This window comes from Dermacentor variabilis, chromosome 1 (genome assembly GCF_050947875.1).
Source record: "Dermacentor variabilis isolate Ectoservices chromosome 1, ASM5094787v1, whole genome shotgun sequence".
Classification (NCBI taxonomy): domain Eukaryota; kingdom Metazoa; phylum Arthropoda; class Arachnida; order Ixodida; family Ixodidae; genus Dermacentor; species Dermacentor variabilis.
The window spans coordinates 73,999,002-74,018,224 of NC_134568.1; the positions used below are offsets into that span (position 1 = coordinate 73,999,002).

At 43.9% G+C, this 19,223-nt stretch overlaps 1 long non-coding RNA gene across 1 annotated transcript; it reads right to left on the bottom strand.

The window, feature by feature from the left end:
• Window positions 1-1,358: 1,358 nt before the first annotated feature.
• LOC142579543 (uncharacterized) lies at window positions 1,359-15,720 on the bottom strand. The gene is made up of 3 exons (XR_012827399.1): window positions 15,580-15,720; window positions 3,794-3,834; window positions 1,359-1,692 (listed from the first exon to the last, which is right to left on the bottom strand). It is a non-coding gene; the product is annotated as an uncharacterized LOC142579543 (long non-coding RNA).
• Between the last annotated feature and the right edge of the window lie 3,503 nt (window positions 15,721-19,223).

Below are 19,223 nucleotides of genomic sequence, written 5' to 3' on the forward strand. Positions count from 1 at the left end.
AACTCGTCTGAAAGTCGTAAAAATAGTATGCTATCACAGTGCACAGAAGGCCGGCTCACACTAAGAAATTCCAGCTTTATATAGAGCATCCTGGCAAGCATTTTTTGGCAAAATATCACGTCTGTAAGAACACTTGCCGACTTCCATATTTTCTGCACTTTCCTACGGTAACCAATGAATTATTCACTGCAAACGCTACAACAGCAGTAAATAAACTTTCATGTTTTTGTCTCTGCTATGTACGTGCAAAGCACAACCCACTTTCACGCTACAGTTGCTGCAAACGCGCCCGACCCTGCAGAGACTGCATTCGAAACACTACTATAGTACTCTGCAGCGTTATAAACGAGGCTCTTGTCAAATAGTGGATTGGTGTTCTACCATCGCAGCAATTAAAAACAGCCGAAATTGCGGCCACCACACAGACAAGAGTTGCGGAGGCACTTTACATCGGTGGCACTCGGTGAAATGAGCGGCGGCAGTTCGCAGCTCTGCCCACAGCTCCTCTCAATTGTTGTCTTGGCGTCTTGACAGGCAGAAAGTTTATCGAGGAGGCTACGGCGATTTCAGTGCATGGGCCCTATCGGTAGCGTGTCCTCTAGAGTTAGTAGAGTAGCTCCGTGGGGCCCCTAGTCCAGGGCTCCACTTGCTTTAGCGGCTCGCTAGACTTGGTCTAGAAGAGCCAGTTGGCTATCCTGATCCTTGTCCGTAAGCCACGCGTCCCACTGCGTGTTAAAATCTTGTGTTTTCAGTTGTGTGGAATTTATATCTGTCGCTCTGTTTGGGCACATCCAAGTGATGTGCAGTAAATTTGGGCTGTCACCGCACCACGGGCGTTCATCAGTGTATTGTGTGTGGTGAATACAGTTAAGTGTATGTAGGTTTAAGTGCGTGTGTGTTTGAAGTCAGCGCCAACTCCTCGCCTGTTGACTGTTTAAATTTGGGTGCGGGTGATCATATTGCCTCCGGTCCTCTCTCTGGTGTTCGAGGATGTGGCGCGGTGTAGAGGGGGGCGTTTCACTCGGGACGTGGAGATCTCAGCAGAAGTAGCAGCCAAACGAAGACGTTGCTGAGGTTGATCATGCAAGCGCTGATATTGGCCTGCTCCCCACTTCAACTGAGGCTGTAGCTGCCTTGGCCCTTTTACGTCACTACTGCGGCACAATAGAAGGCACCGGCCTATTGCTTGTGGATCGTTCAGACTACGTTGTGGATGCCATGGTTAAGCACGTCGCTACCAGTAAGAAGCAAGCTACAGTGCTGCAGTACTTCAGCCAAAGAAACAAATACTTTGTGTCAAGTTTCAAGCAAGTATTACTGAGTCACGATTACTTCATTGATTGATTTGTGCAAGTTCCTTATGCGTTTTTACATGATTTTATAAATATAATTCGGGCTACGTACAAACTATTTCGCAGTCACTGTGTTGTTCGATATATCAACGTTAGGCTGTAGTCGATGTTGACAATGTCCCCCTTGTGGAGAACTTGGTTGAGTTTGCTCACGGCCGTCCTGCCGTCCCTGTAGAAGCAGTCCACAACGACCGTCACCTCCCAGATAGTCTGCCCCTCTCTGGCTTCCACCATGGCGGAAGAGTCAAAGACTTGCACCAGTGTGTCCTTTCTGCCCGAGAAGACATAGACTAGGCTCCAGGGGGGGCCCAGCTGCAGTGGATTTCCCATTCATGGTAGCCTGCAAAACATGTGTTTGCATTTTGACGTACATGGAACAGGAACTGTGAAACAAGATTAACCGTGAAGAAAAGCAATCAGTTTTAAATTACAGTTTTCTTTCTCTATTTCTTCCACACTACAGGTGCTTCCTTGCCAAGTACACAACTTGGGTAACTGGATATGTGCCATGGGGTATGTTGCCCATTCTTCGCCAATCCCCCAGAATGGACATGTGCCACTGTGACGCAAGGGGCGCAGAAGCCTTAAATGTATTTACATGCATATCTGTTATATTCCTCCGTGCATACGACCCTTCTCAACACATGCTTTGACACAAAATGCTAACAGCTCGTAACAGTAATCGTGTTCGTGATTACGCCGGTGTCAAAAATTTTCACCAGCAGTGAAGCAGAATATAGTAGGTTACTGGAATTTTAGCTCTATGTTTGTCTCGTTAAGCTCTATGCCACCACATGGCTGCACCGCTCAGGCCCCTCACGCTTATGCCCTGGCCTATCGGCAATCCACCCAAACCACCCCCATTTGCAGGAATAGTGGACACGCTAAAAGTCTCTATATATATTGAGGCTGTATGTGTGTCATTCACTGCCGCTGCTACTTCTCCAACTCAAACAAGGTTTGGAACACTTAGGTTCAAACACTGGATTGGATCTGCAAATTTCCTTTGAAGCCAGATGTGTATGTTTGCCTTTTGTCTGTAACGCCCCTTTTCGTGGTCCCACCAGTCCACCTCACCTCTGCTATGCTGGCATGCTGTGCTACTGAGGTTCACTGTTCTGCCAAACTACTGGCATAGCAGGATGTGACATTTGTAACTACGTACCACGGTTTTGCAACTACAGTTTTGTGATGCTTTAAGAACCCTTCCTCTCCTCCCAAAAACAGTCATAGTACCATCCACATATGGCTGTCACTGTTACAACAGTGACAACCAATATCATAGGACATGCAACATTGCTCTTATCAATATTGCTCATGTCAATATTGTCTCGTCAGTTAGCGTCTATTACACCATAGCAAAGTACGAGCACAGTGGCAAGTAGTCATACATGGCTCTCAGCCTCTGCTTACGGGAAGCAGATGAAAAAAGCAACATGTGTCTTCCATGCGTGGCCTAGACCATAGCTTCCTAACACAACTTGAACATGCAAATCTTGCTGTGTGGTTGCAGTAACCGAACATAAGACTTGGCAAGAACGAGATTTGATAAAAATAGGAGCAATATTTTTAAACAAGGTTCAAAAGAGTCTATTAGTAACAATGACTTTTCTCGTGTTCCAACGTGCACATACATGCTTACAAATCGGCTACAGCTCTGAGCAGTGATGTATAACATGCATTGTGATCAGGGTGTTCCCATTTCCATTTCACTTTGTGCTGATAGCAAGAAAATGAAATTCTACTTTCGTTTTCATTAATAATAACCAATTGTGAAAGACCTAAGAGTGCCATCATAAAAGCCTTGCAGTAAAATCAATCGGTAATAATCACTCTTAACCATTAGATTCTTTTTAGTGCCAAAACAAACCTTTTTATACATACATTACTGTCTCGTACCATGTTAACTTTCAGCGATACTTGAAACTAGGCTAGTTGGTGAAGTTCCATGACTCTTATGCCAACGTAAGAACAGCAACACAAACACGAAGAAACAAGATTGAACACTTATTCTTGTTCCTCCTTATTTTAAATAATTTTTTTTTCTCATTTCTTATGCAAGCGTAAGAATAGCAACACAAACACGAACAAAGAAGACTGAACACTTATTTTTGTTCCTCATTATATTAAATAATTTTTTTTTTGCATGAGTATGCACTGCGACAAAGTAAATTCATGTTTTTTCATGTCCATGTCCTTGTTCGCACATGCTAGTGCAGGAGCCATGTACGCTAGTTTTCAAATTTCTCATCCATATTTTGCACGCTGTAAATGCGTCTTTCTAGCATCTCATTCTTTAACATATAAAAATTCCAGTGTATGCTGTTATTCCATTTTGGTGTTCTTACTGCCTCATCCCCTGTCTGTTTTACAAAGCATCTGTTTGTTGTAAAATAAAATATTGTGCCCAGAGGTCAAAAGTCACTTGTCCTACCACTTACATTGCCAGTGGCAGGACCCGAGGGTAGTGATGGGCCAGTTACTGAAATACAACATAAAGATAGATTAGCGAATGCATGAGGACAGGCAAGGAGGTACTTTTCTTTGCTGTGGACACCATATCCCCCTTAGACTAATAGGCAAGTGAGCTGTTTAATTGCTTCACAAGTTCGGTTCTTACTGACTGCTGTGTTACCAACGTGAAAAACCCATTTTTTAGTTTAATTACCACAGTTAGATGCTGATGGCAGCATCTCCACGTACACGGAGAAAGTAACTCCTGTTACAAGGCTCGAGAGATGGCGCCACCATCCTGCACATGCAATGTTGCACACTGGCCACGTGCCCATTCTGAAACCTCCATTCCCATTGTCGCGGTAGCCCTCCTCCTGTATGAACTCTGAGCAGACGACATATTAAGTTGCGTCTGGCACTCCCGCTCCTCTCCTGCTGGTTGGCGGCTCAAAACACACTACTCTCTGTACCTCCATGTAACCACATCCATTCCTGTACACTCCATGCTTAATAAACCCAGTTAACCTCCGTTAACAAAGTCCACTGTTCTATCGTCCACTATGCGAGACATAACGAAACAACTGTCAATTCATGTTCTTGTCGTAAAAGCTGCTTTTCTCTGCTTAAACACAGATGAACATTTAACATCATGGCTTCCCTTGTCAACTCGCGGTATTTGAAACATTCTTCATGGGTGCTTTTTGTCATCTCTGCCTGTGCAATGGTATAGATCAAGCTAGTGCCAATTTTTTGGAAAGCTGATGGCACAAATGAGCTTAAACCACTTTCAAACAGTTCCACAATTAAGCATCAGACGTTATATCGTGGACGAATATGCCACATAATGTTTTCCGAGCTAATTTAGAGAAGTATTAGAGGCAATGTGCATTAAAAACAAGAGGTATCATGAGGATATCCAAAATTGAGCCGTTCGTATTATTCATAATCAATCCTACACTGTCTGTATGTTACTACTTATATTATAACCTTGAAATTTTACAACGAATTTAACAAAGATTCTGATTCTGAAAAAAATGTGGAACAGTGACTGCACTCTTTGGGGCTTATCTTGTCCCAAACCAATAAATGCCGTCTACGTTGCTTGGCTTTTTTTAATGTTGTGTGCCCTTTACTTTGAGGTCAGGAATGTCAAGTGCCTATTAACAAGTGGTAGCATTGCTGAAAGGATAATGAGCAGTGTTAAAAGAGAGGAAATGCATGCAAGATGGATGAGGATTATTGCTTGGGGACAAGATAAGTGCCGCAGAATAGTGAATGGAATGATAGATATTGATTCATAGTTATTAAAGCGCAAAATACAAGGATGAAGGGGAGACACGGAGCAACAGGACTGTGCACTGAGTATCAACTGACGTTTCTTTATTGGAACAAGCATTTTATATTGATGCAGGTATGTTTGTTAGATAGTGGTGTAATAGCGTGTCATTATAGTGAGCATGTGCGAGAAGAAGCTTGGCATTTCTATAAAATGCTTGTTCCTATAAAGCATCAGTCGATAACCAGCACATAGTCCTGTCGCTTCATTTCTTCCGTTCACATTCATGTTTTGTGCTGCAATAACAGGGTGTCTACAAAGTTGGCATTTTCAAATTCCCTGAGTTTTTCAGGTTTTCCCTGAGTGCCTTTGCAAAATTTTCCGAGTGACATACAGAACTTTGTTTTTTTTGTTTTCTGTCAACACAGGTTGACGTCATGTCACTCGATGCAGTCACTCTCTAGTAATCATGTTAAAAAATAAAGAAACGACCTAATCCAGTTTGAATAGTAAGGAGTAACATTTATTTTATTCAAAACAGAAAACTCAAGGGAGGGGTACGTTAGTAAAATGCATAACGAATAAAATATCTTCGAAAAAAAAAAACATATGGTAAAGCGCATTGCAAACTGAGTCAAACATTTTCAAATACGAATAAAAAGAAATGCATACAGAAGCAAATATTTTCGAAAATGAGTTATTTCCATCAACTCGTAAGTCAACCTCAATTAACTGTCCTGACATACCCTCAGCCCGCACACAACGCCTCAGTGTTGCGTTTCACTGCTTTACAGAGTTAATTTGGTTTGGATGAAGGTCACCTGCACCTCGGCGTCAGCCAACGCTTTCCTTTTAGAGCTCAAGCTCCTTCAAAAAAGAAGCGGCACAGTTCATATCCCGATCATTCCTCAATGCGACGGTCATTTCTGTTCTTGTCCTCGTTCGGCCGAGTGTTCGCCCCACAGACTATGTGAAGCACCCTCTTGGACAGTTGTACAGTCAACGTCAGATTTTTAGACGCCCTAGGGGCCGCGAAAATGTCTGGAAAAAATGAATGCATGCCTTTTACTGCCTCCAAGGGCTCAAATCGCCACAGGCACGTCCAAAAAAGCTCCGACAACCTTCCAGTACATTTATTAGGTATATTGGTTCTCGTACTGTGACAGGAGACGGCGGGTGCACGCGTGTATGATTAGGGAATACATACTGTGCCCCGTGAAAATCGTCCCTTCCCACTCTTAAGCATCACTGCAATACTTTACGTATGCTTCACTGCGCAATACTTCTGTGCTGAGGCGAAGCTGTCTTTTAGGAACCGGCATTATGCAAGGCGTCATGCTTTCAATTTGCTTCGAAGCCAGTCGCGAGGATTGCAGAGGCGGAGTCAGTGCCATTGCTGACAGCCACGAATTCTTTCAATGAAAAACACGGCACCTAACGGCAAGAACCTTAATAGGGAACGTCGAAGCAGCTAGGCCTCGCGTTGCCGCGGCCGATTCGGCTTCTGAGAAAGAAGCTGAATCGTCATCGCACCATTAGGACTCTGATTTTAAAAATTGGATGGAGATATTTCTCTCTTCATTATTGTCTCACTCAAATAGGTTCTGTCTCTCAGATTCACAGCTCACCTTCAGATTCAACACACACCGCACATATTCACAGACTCAGATTTCAGTCAAAGATGTTAGAAAAGACAACAAAATGTTAGGCCTGTAATACAGCACCCACGCCAGAGGATCTGCCCCACAGGCCACATAAAACACAGCTAAAGCTCTCCGATGACTGCTGTTCATCCAGCCATGTAACCTGCGTATGCATGGTGTACGTGAAGGACAAAGGTACAGCCGGCGGAGACAACTCGAGGCACTTTCATGTCAGATGCTAACGACAGAAATGAAATGTTAATGCTTGCTAGGCTGCGTCCACACTTGGCAGGCAATGCTGCGGTTCTAAAGAGGTTCAAATCTACAATGCTTCCCATGTCACATAGTGACATATTTTGCAACATAAAAGTATAATGCCTAATGTTACATTGAATTAACAGATACTGTACATCTTCTTTCATATGTGACGCAGTATTCTTTAGTTAATTTTGCAAATACAGTGGTGAGACAAGTCACTCTAGCCTTCATAGCGTTCCCCTGCTATGTTGGAAATGTGCATCTGCTGTGCTTAGTATTCAGTTGTGGTATGTGCAGGTAGACTAGATTCACTTAATCTAAAACAGCGACAGAAGCACAGTTTGAACAACGCATTGAACCTTTCCACAACTTGCGCTAGTGCGCTGAGCTTGTCAGGTGCTGCAGGGATGGCTTGCTGCACTGCCTTGGCCTTCAGCAGCAGGCCAAACTCTGAGGGGCTCATTTGGTGCATGTTTGAAGGTTTTTTGCCCTGCCGCATGAGGCGGCAACACACCTCGTCCCTCCCGCCAACAGTATCGACCATGTAGTCAATTCGAATAATGTCATTTTCTTGGAGGATATGCTTGAAATGACCTACGTGGGGCACAATGTTCTTGTAGAATGTGAACTCCATGTTCCTGCATCCCTCCAGCCCCTGCACCTCATACAATGCGCTGTTGTCGTTCACAGCCTTGAGTATCCCCTTGTTGTGCGGGTAAACCATGACCAAATGTTGAACGTCTGCAGCAGAGCAGAACTTGGGAGACGTGTTGAAGATGCCGAGATCTCCCGCTTCCAGGTCATGAGTGCCTGTGGGTATTTCGCTCATGGCGAGAGCGAGGGCACTGAGAAATGCGCTTTCGCTCTGTTCGACAGGGGGGTGATCTGGCCGCTCACCAGTCCACGTGAACGTAGCTACCCACATGTCCCGTTCTACTTCGATGGCGTCTACGAAGACATCTAAATCTTCTAGGACAACGCTCTCATTGAACAGCTTACTGCATGACCTGATCTTCCTTCCGTTGGAGTATGCTGCTGTGTCTGGCACTAGCAGCATGACGTTGGGTTCAACAGCAGACACCAGACCCGTAATCTTGGAGTTCGGGAAGAATGCGCCTTTGATGCCAGACAGCTTCCTCCGTGCAGAGAACTCCTTTGAGTCAAGCAAAAGCTCAGCGATATCGTTGTCGGATAGAAAAGCCCTGTCTCCGCTGTCGTTGACCTGGACAAGTTTGGCACTTTGCTCTTTGTTGACATTGGTGGCCCACTACTTGGTGTAGCTGGTCGGCTTTGGATTTGGCTGGGCATCAAAGTGAACCTTGCCCCCGACACTAAACAGGTCATTCAGGCGCTTTTCTGGCTGAAGCAGGGACATGTCAATGTTATCAATAAAAAAGTAGGCATACTCTTTATTGCCTTCACCGAATAATATAAAAGCATGGCTTGGATTGACGGCTTGGATTGTGCCACGAAGTCCATTTCCGATGCCGTCACTACCTGGTTGGTACACTGCCTGCTTCGGTGTGGGGTCGCTCGTATTTGCCATTTCTCTTAGTAGTTCTATACGAGTGGCCTGATATTTGGCTCTGTGGCCTGGCGTACTTTTGACCAACCGTATGGTTTCAGTAGTTGCACCTAACCGGCCCCGGACTGACGGAAGTTGGGAAAGAATGCTTTGGATCCTGGAGAGAGGTGTGCCTTTGTCGGCTCTCACGGCATTGTTGAGGTGCTCCAACACAGTGCCTAAGACAGTCCCCTAATGGTCCAACGGTTATCTAACCGGTGCATTACATGACCTGCCGAGCTCCATTTTTTTCTCTTGGCGTCAATTAGAATATCGTCTATACCCGTTTGTTCTCTCATCCAAACCGCTCTCTTTCTGTCTCTTGACGTTATGCCTAGCAATCTTGGTTCCATCACTTTTTGCGCGGTCCAATCAACTTGTTCTCAAGCTTCTTTGTCAGTCTCCAAGTCTCTGCCTCCTATGTCAGCACTGGTAAAATGCACTGATTGTATACCTTCCTTTTCAGCGATAATGGTAAGCTCCCAGTCAGGAGCTCACGATGCCTGCAAATATGCAATCCAACCCATTTTTATTCTTCTATGAATTTTCTTCTCATGATCAGGCTTCCCTTGATTAATTGACCTAGGTTAACATACTCCTCTACAGACTCTAGAGGCTGACTGGCAATCTGAACGCTTGTTCCCTTGCCCGTCTATGCATCATTATCTTTGTCTTCAACATATTAATCTTCAAGCCCACTCCTACACTCTCTCTCTTAAGGTCCTCAATCATTTGTTTTAACTCATCTGCATTGTTCCTGAATAGAACAATGTCATCAGCAAACCGAAGGTTGCAGAGATATTCGCCTTCGATCCTTACTCCTAAGCCTTCCCAGTTTAACAGCTTGAATACTTTTTCCAAGCACGCAGTGACTAGCGTTGGAGAGATTGTGTCTTCCTGTCTGACCCCTTTCTTTATAGGTATCTTCCTGTTTTTCTTGCGTATAATTAAGGTAGCTGTGGAATCTTTTAGATATTTTCCAGGATATTTATGTAAGCAGTCTGTACTCCTTGATTATGTAATGCCTCTATGACTGCTGGTATCTATACTGAATCAAATGCCTTTTTGAAATCTATGAAAGCCATATATAGAGGCTGATTGTACTCTACGGATTTCTCTATTACCTGACTGATGACATGGAGGTGATCCATTGTAGAATATCCCTTTCTGAAACCTGCCTGTTCCTTTGGTTGAATAAAGTCCAGTGTTGCCCTTATTCTATTGGATATTATTTTGATAAATCTTTTATATAATACTGCAAGTAAGCTAATGGGCCTATAATTTTTCAGTTCTTTGACGTCTCCCTTTTTGTGGATTAATATAATGTTCGCAAGCGAAAGTATACAGGATGCCGGTTTTCTGGGACCCTTGCAGTTGATAGACACTTCATATAAAGAGCCGCCAGTTTTCCAAGCATTATGTCTCCTCCATCTTTGATTAAATCGACTGTTATTCCATCTTCTCCTGCTGCTCTTCCTTGTTTCATGTCTTGCAAGGCCTTTCTGACCTCATTGCTAGATATAGGAGGAGTTTCTGTATCCTGTTCATTACTGTTTCTAATGGAGGTATCCTGACTCCCCTGGGTACGGTACAGGTCAGTATAGAATTCTTCCACTTCTTTTATTATATCTTCAAGATTTCTGATACTAACCTGCTTATCTTTCAGTGCATACATCTTGGTTTGTCATTAAGAAAAGCAAAATGAGACATCCACCCAAACGTAGCAAAGTGCTACAAAGGAAACCCATATGGGTTCCTCAAAAGAAAAGCTTCGCAGTTGCAGAAAAATGCAGTTGTAGAAGCTTTTTCTACAACTGCGAAGATTTTCTTTCGAGGAACCCGTATGGGTTTCCTTTGTAGCACTTAGCTACGTTTGGGTGGATGTCTCATTTTCCTTTTCCTAATTTTCTCTCCACCTTGCGGGGTTTGCGCAGAACTATTACATCATCTTGGTTTGTCCTATGTCAAGTTTCTTTTTCACTGATTTCAGGCTGCCTCTATTTTTTACAGCTTCTTCAGTCTTTCTCACAATATAGTTTCAAATATCACTTATTTTTGCCTTGTTGATCAGTTTTGACAGTTCCACAAATTCTATTTTATCTCTTGAGTTGGACACTTTCATTCTTTGTCGTTTCTTTATTAGGTCCCTTGTTACTTGGGAGAGCTTGCCTACTGGTTGCCTTGGTGCCTTGTCTCCCAGTTCAATTGCTGTCTCTGAAGCAAGCCTAGTTACGGTTTCATTCATTATCTCTATGTCTTCTTCATCTCTCTGTTCTAAGGCTGCATATTTGTTTGCAAGTATCAGCCTGAATTTGTCTGCCCTTACTGCCTCTAGATTGGCCTGTTTCTTCTTGACAAATTTTACTCTTTCTCTTTTCAAATTGAGGTGAATCCTAGCCCTCACTAACCTAAGATCACTGCACTTTACCCTACCTATAACGTCTACATCCTGCATTAAGCTGGGATCAGCAGAAAGTATGAAATCAATTTCATTTCTTGTTTACCTATTAAGGCTTTTCCAGGTCCACTTTCTGTTGCTACACTTCCTGAAAAAGGTGTTCATCATTCGAAGCTTATTCCTTTCTGCGAACTCTACCAGCATCTCTCCTCTAGCATTCCTAGAATCGACGCTGTAGTTGCCAATTTCTTGTTCACCAGCCTGCTTTTTCCCCACTTTTGCATTGAAGTTGCCCATTACTACACTATACTGAATTTGTACCTTTCTCATCGCTAATTCAACATTTTTTACTTCAACATCATCATGACTTGATGTTGGAGCGTATGCTTGCACTACCTTTAATCTATACCTCTTATTAAGTTCGATTACAACTACAGCTACCCTCTCATTAATGCTGTAGAATTCGCCAATGTTGCCCACTATGTCCTTGTGGATTAGGAATCCTACCCAGTATTGCTTCTTATCTGGGAGACATCTATAAGAGAGGATATGTCCGTCATTCAGCAATGTATAAGCCTCACCAGTTCTAATCTCGCTAAGGTCGATGATATCCCAAACAATGTCTGATAGTTCCTTAAAGAGTCCTGCTAAGCTAGCCTCACTCGACAGAGTTCGGCAATTAAAGGTTGACAGGGTCAGTTTCCATTGGCAGCTTGTCTGGACCCAGAGATTCTTAGCATATCTGCTGCATTACAGGTCTGACCGCCACCTTGGTCAGGTGCTCCGCAGCTGCTGGGGACTGAGGGCCATTGGTTAATTGTAAGAATCATTTAGAAGGTAGTGGCCGAATATTGCACACCAGGGAGGCCAATTCCTGCTCTGGTGAGGGAGTGTCTTGTTGAAGCTTAGTGGGCCTTCCTAATTTGGTTGTACCTGGATTAGTGTAGCCCCACTCGCTCTCGGCATCTTTTGCCGGGGTACATTACGGCGCATTGCAATTCACGAATCGTAGCGAGTTTGCAAGGCATAACCGCTAGGAAATAATTCTGAGGATATGGCACTGGTTTGGATACATGTGCCATCACACTTGCAGTAAATATGCACCGTTGTCCCACTCACCTTAAAGAAAATGCCATTTATGCATTGAAGCACTAAATAAATGGGACGCTTATGTCTTTCATTGCACATTTTTCTGAACTTATATCTCAACACTGGTGTCATCCCAAAAATTCGTTCCAAGTGGATTGCAAACTTGCAATCAAACTTGCTTTGCAAACTCACTAGCTACAATTCATAAATTTAAATACGTGTCTTGAAGTAATTAGATAAAAACCTAATTAGTGATTCTTTACTGATTATATATTTTGATTTCTCGTGCAAGTAATTTTTCAGAGAAAGTAATTTCTGTAAGTAGTCCAGCTCCAGGAATAGAATTAAGTTATCCGCCACAATTGATTAGTAAAAATTCTGTACATCATAAAAAAACATGTACCCGGTAGCCTCTACCAGCAATTTAACATACAGCATAAAAAGTTCACAAGCATTCGATCTGCCCAAAGTACCTTATATACTCCATACTAAAGCACACTTTTTTCAGAAAAATGAGCTAACATGTTGTGTGCATTGAAATCTAGCATGAACAAAAACTGGAACGTGTGGTGTCCAAATGTCAAATCACACCTCAAACAGCGTTAACCCCACCTCAAACAGCATTGACGAAAGGTGCCTGTGGCAAAGATGAAATAATTCTTTTTTTTTTTGAGTGCCGACAAATCACTATTTCTCTCTTACCATTAAATCTATTGTGAGGGAACAATATAAGGGTATTGCAGTTTGTGCTTTATTTAGTATATGAAAACCTGTGTGCACATTACAATCAAAAGCACAGCCCATTAAATTTCAGTCTGAAAACTTAAGGTGCACATCATGATTGAAGGCTCATTATAATCAAGTAAATATGGTAATTTTTCTCTAAACTATAGGTACTTAGGGCACAGTAATGACCGAAGCAAATTTACAATAAATACATCTATTTAACAAAGCCATATTACACACATACGTGAGCCACAGAGAGGAGAAATACGAAATAATCACACAGGAAGGACCTGATGGCAAATTATATGAGACGGCACTCATGAACTTCTGCTACAAATTGGGGTATATCTGAAGAAAGTGCACCAAAGGCCAACTGCAGAGAGTTGGAAACTTTCACGCAGGGAAATTATAAAGTTCACCAACAAATACATCTGAACCAGGCACTTCCTATGATCCCAAACAAATCCAATGGGGCTTAGGTAAGATAATTTCATAGAAGCCATAGAAGTTCCAATTAGATTTGCCATACTATATATAATGTATTCATATGTGCGCTTTTTTTTCTTTTTGATTCAAAAGCATCAAGTGAGGTGAGATATTTTCATAGAAGCAATTGAAGTTCCAGTTAGAGTTGCCCTACTATATAATGCATGCCTATATGCATTTATTTCCTTTTTTTTCAAAAGCATCAAATGGCCCATTGAGCGAAAAAGCTGGCATCTGTCATCTGGACAAGCGAAAACATTTGGAGGGCGCTTAAGCTTCAACTTTAAGAACAATAACATTCAAAGATCCCTGACAGCTTGTCACATTTCCCAGAGCTTTCTTGCAGATGAGTGAAAGCAAGTGCCATCTGGATGGTGTTGCTGCAAGGAACCAAGCAGGCCGCATCACTTTATGAATGGTAGAAGTGCTGGAAAAGGGGTTTGTGCTTGAGTTTACGCATAACAGAATTATGTTTTCTGGTATATTAAAATTACAATCCGACACTATCATGTCAGTAGGTTGTGTTTAGGTTGTACTTTATCATTTTTCTGACGCATTTTACTTTGAGGGATTCAATTAATTCAGTTATGCCTCTGTACCACACAGAGGGCCTGCGTGGTTGTGGTTTGGAATAATTTTTCGTGAAACGACGTCTGACGCCAACACAGCATTTTTTGCGACACGGGGCCTTTAACGCGATATCGCGTTAAAACACCTAAATTCCCATTGGCTAAGAGCTCACATCACGAGCGCACCTCCGCGGTGCATAGCGGGCAGGGGAACACCCCCTGCTGCAGTAGCGCGCCAGTTGTTGCGTCAGGGAAGAGGGCATTGCCGCGACACCACGTCACCTCGTTCTCGGAAGCCTTTGTTATCTGCGCGTTCATTCTTCCCACAGGCCTGCGTTCTAACTGTACCTCGGCATGACCTCGGTTTATAAGGCCAAATTAAAACTGACCAAGCCAAGCACCCCTATTATACATTCTATGGCAGTCGCACAACGTAGAATTATGTCACGGATCGAAGTGCACCGGCCTTGTGCAAGCTAAGAGGCGTTGGACAAGTGACTCAATGTGCTCGCTTGCCCGCAAGGAGTTCATAACTCAAAGGACCACTCAGTGGCATTCAATTGGACATGAATGCCTTCACATGCACATTTCTGTCATAAGTGCTTAGGTGCCCTCGGATTTTTTTTCTTTCCCCAGAAGATACGCATCTACATGTTGATTAACTTAATGATAAGTCGCCAGAAGACGACAACGATGAGGTGCGCACTTCCTTTTGATGCTGTAAGGCGAACTAACGGAATAAAAGAAGAAAAAAAGTAAAGAAAGAAAGTGCGCGCGCGAAGGCACTGGCGCTTTTGGCACGAACTCGCCTCACGGATCGAACGCCTCCGCCAGCGCTCGCCCCGACGCCTGAACGCCTGTCTGTTAATATGTGCCTTGTTCCTTGAGTTTATTAAATCGTCGGCAGCCAACCACGGCATCTAGAGACGCAACAGATATATACATTCGATAAGTGTTGCGTCTGTGCAAATTACACACCAGTGATATAAGAGGCACTTTCGATCGAGCGCGTTCGAATTCCTGGATAGCAATGGCTCGAGCTTGCGCAAAGGACCCAATCGAGACCGAGATAGGGAACACCGATCGTGCTCGATCGCGCACAATCGAGCATCAAGAAGGAAAATACACCGAGGCTCCATATTTTTCTCTCGCATATGCGCACAAAGGTCGGGCAAATACGAGAAAGAAGCTTTTGAGATCGTGCTCAAAAGGGCGTACGCCATCTTTAGGAACGCGTTCCAGTGCCAATCTGCCCAAGTAATATATAGGGATATTTTTTGCCCAACGCCGTGACGATTTAGTGCCAGCTAGGCGGATTGGAATGTCTACTAAAACCCTTCCGAGAACTGAAGCGACGTCCAACAGCGACTAAAACGTTTCGCAGACAGTTTACGCCTTAACAAAGTGCGCGTGCGTGGACAGCACACGCACACAAGACCGCGGCGTCAGAGACACCACGAAACTACACATTCGTCAGGAGATTACATTTATGTGCGATCGCAAAAAATTACTCACTGAAAGACACCATCTCGATATGTAAATTTAAGGCACAAGCCATACCCTGGATCATACTTAAGAATGGCACCGGCGATAAATCACGGAAGGAACAAAGCATCAGAACTGTCACTGGTTCCGAAAAATCAAGTTTCGCGGTAAGCAGAATAACTCCCTAGATGAATTTCATGGAGGTGGGAGAAAACGCACAACGTTAAGTGCTGCACCACTGTAAGTATGAGAGTCGTGTGAAATAATAGAGCAGCTTACCAAGAAATGACTGCTCCTCGGCGGTGCACACAGCTTTGAAATAGTGCTCGAACACTAGGGCTATCACGGCACGGAATGCGAGTGCCCGGGCCGCCCGGGCTCAGTCGAAGCGCGTGCATCCGTGCACGTGCATGTGGCAAAGCGACGATGCCAATTGGTTCTTTGCGGAGCGTACTGGTTTCGGTTTCAAAACCTAAGCCACCTAAGCCTTTTCGTTTTAAAAAGAGGCTTCGGTTTTCCAAAAGAAAAAGCTGTCTTCGGGCGGAGACTACAAACAAATACGCAGACACCTACACCTGTCTAGACTCTTCAAAAATGTTGCATTCTTTGGGGCTGGTCTTGTCCCACAACGATAACCGCCATGTCTTTCTTGCGTCTAACACTGCGCTCGCTATACTTTCCTGTCGAGAATGCTATGTCACGACGATAACGACGCGCTAAACTTCCAACAAACACAAACAAAGTACAAAGGCACTGCAGAGTGCCATGTATCTAGAATGAGCTTCAATTTCCACTCTTCTTTTTTTTGCAATAAAGAAGAAGAATTTTATTGAAGGAGAAGCGTCGACTGCATTTTAAGTTGGTACGGAAGTCCTGCCAAGCAAGCAAACAAGCTTCCACTAAAGCCCCTTAAACTTGCTTCCACTTGCCTCGAGTCCCAGAGGGGATTGGCCACTTTTTAACTGATTGTAGTGTTTTGTTCCTGCTATAGTGTTTTCTTTTTTTCCTTTCCCTTCCTTTCCAGGGACTGTGAAAGCCGGTCTCCGGTCCCGGCCAGGGCTCTCCCTGGCCTGGTAGTCGTCCCACTGAGTCGGTGCCTTTCGAGTGTTTCCTTCGGAATGGAGTGAATACCTTGCCAGTGGCGCTTGTTCCCACAGATGGTGGATCCATTCGGTTGACTGAATCGGAAAGTATCCAGGAGGAGCTGCGTGCTATAACGGAACATTTCACTGACATCTCGGAGGTGAGGCGTTTTGGCAAGACTGGCATTCTATTTAGGTCGCCTAATCTTCAGTGCCTCTATGATTTAACTGCACGAGATTCGCTAGCATCGCGGCCCGTGCTTTCGTGCCACCTCACCTCGCATGCGTGAAGGGACTTGTTCATGGGGTACCCACCAATATCACTCCTGAGGCTTTCTTGAAGATGCTCTCTCCGGCGGGTGTTGTTTTTGTCTACAGATGCAATAGCTAGGTCAACCGAGTTCCAACTGAGAGCGTTATTGTATCGTTCGCCGGTTTAACGCGCCCGTCTGAGGTGAAGGCATGGCCGTATTTATTCCGCGTGGAGCAGTGGCGTAGCCAGAAATTTCGTTCGGGGGGGGGGGGGGGGGGAGGGGCTCACCCTGCAGATCGGCCTCCTCCTTAAGAGGAAGCTTTAGCTCGGGTGCTCCTACCTAAATACATGTCGAAGGGGAATTCGTTTTTCTCGGCAACCATGGCACCAATTTTGACGACGTTTGTTGCATTTAACGGAAAAACTGAAATTCTATGACTCCTCGTTTCGGATTTTTCATTTGGGTAGTCAAGACTTTATCAAAAATTGGCCAAAATCGCAAATTTTCAGAAAACGAAACTATCTAGTTTATAACTCTGTAACTCAGCAATGAGAATTGGCATCACAATTCTGTGAATTGCACCTAATAGTGCATCTAAAGCGAACAAAATTGATTGTTACACATGAATCTCAAAAAATTAGTATTGTGGAAATAGGGCTTTTGCAGAACCCTTGTAGACAACATGATCAATTGACGTAAGCTACAAATTGACATACCAAATTTATTCGCTTTGACTGTTAGAATAGATGCCGTTTACAGAACAGCGATATCTGTTCTTGATGCAACGCTATTCATTTGTAAACGTCGTGCTTATATCTTTTCCGAACTTTCAAATTTTTCGAAATATTTTAAACAAAATTCAAGCCCTAAATCGACATTCCGCTTCCAATAGACACTAGAATTTAACTTTCTCTCTCAAATACAACAAATTTCATTAAACGCGATCCAGGGGTTCTCACAGAAAAGCGTTTCTGCGTTTTACATGTATATGAATAAGCTGCGTCGGAGTTGGGCCCGAGCTAAAGCTTCCTCTTAAAAAATTTGTCAAGGGATGAAATACATGAATAATGATTTCATTGCCATTGCCAAAGATGTTGCAAACGAATTCTTGAACGCTACGCACTGTCAAAACAAGTAAAATATGTATTTTCCATAAAACATACTCGTATGTGCCAAAAATTGTGCACAAAATAACGGATATAAATGCTTCCATGTTTTTTGTGTATTTAATAGGTAAAGAAAATATCACACGAACTTTCGAATTATATCAGCCCGAAACCAGCAAAGTAGTGCATGCCGCTGATATGAAAAATGTAAAGGTCATGAAGTGAACAAGTTGAGGGCAAATATGTTAATGAAACTTTGTCATTCAAGAACTGTGTTTACATTCTTGTGCATATGCAACGGCCAGTGAAAAATCTCGATGACGCTGTCATTCGTTCCAATGTATTAAGCAGGAGCAGCCGTCACCGGTCGTGTATTGTGAGTGAATGCACCGAAACTATAGTCTCAACAAAGAGCACGTATAAAAAGCAGTTGTGCAAAACATACGAGGGCGAGTCAAGTGACAGTGAGCGAATGCGAATACAAGAAAAATGGGGTACTTTATTTGAAAGTAGCCTCCATGAGCATTTAGACATTTGTCCTGTTGACTAACGAGTCGCGTGATTCCCGTCTCATAAAAGTCCCTGGGTTGTTGTTTCCAAAAGTCAGGAACTGACTCTTTCACGTTATAGTCCGACATGAATCTGGTTCCCGTGAGCTGTTTTTTCGGTTGCTCTAAAATGTGGAAGTCGCAAGGCGACAAATCTGGGCTGTATGGCGGATGTTTCAGCGTTTCCCACTTGAACTTTGCCAGTTTTGTATTAACCACATCAGCGACGTGGGGACGGGCATTGTCGTGGAACAAGATGACCCCATTTGTCAATTTTCCCTGTCGTTTGTTCTTGATTGCGAAACGCAGCCGTTCTGGCGTTTCACAATATCCGAAAAAATTGATAGTCTCTCAAGATTTAGCAAATTCTCTCAGTAATGGCCCCTGACGATCGAAAAAAAAAAGTCAACGCCACCTTTCCGGCGTAAATGACGGCCTTTCCCAGGTAGCACACAAAGTCTTGAAAACGTCGTATTAAGGGATTCAACGTCTGAAACGGATTTTTGACCAAAATCGACGCATCAAAGACGTTCCAAACAAGATAGCTTAAAAACGAGGGGTGAATACGTTTTGATAACGTTGGAAGCCAGACAGCTTAAAAACGAGGGGTGAATACCAGTGGCGTAGCAACAGGGGGGGCCGGGGGGCCGTGGGCCCCGGGTGCAAGGGGCCAGTAGGGTGGGGGGGGGGTGTCATATCGTCTGAAGACACCCCTCTTTCCACCGGCTACACCTGGGGGGGGTGACAGAAGACCTATGGGCCCCGGGTGCCAGACGACCTAGCTACGCCACTGGTGAATACGTTTTGCAAACGACTCAAAACGCCACCGCCACGCCACGGCGCGTCAGCCTCTTTAGCGGCTTCTACAATATTCAACAACCCATCAACGCGATCCAACCTTGCGCAAGGTGGTGATACCGTCGTCAAATCATG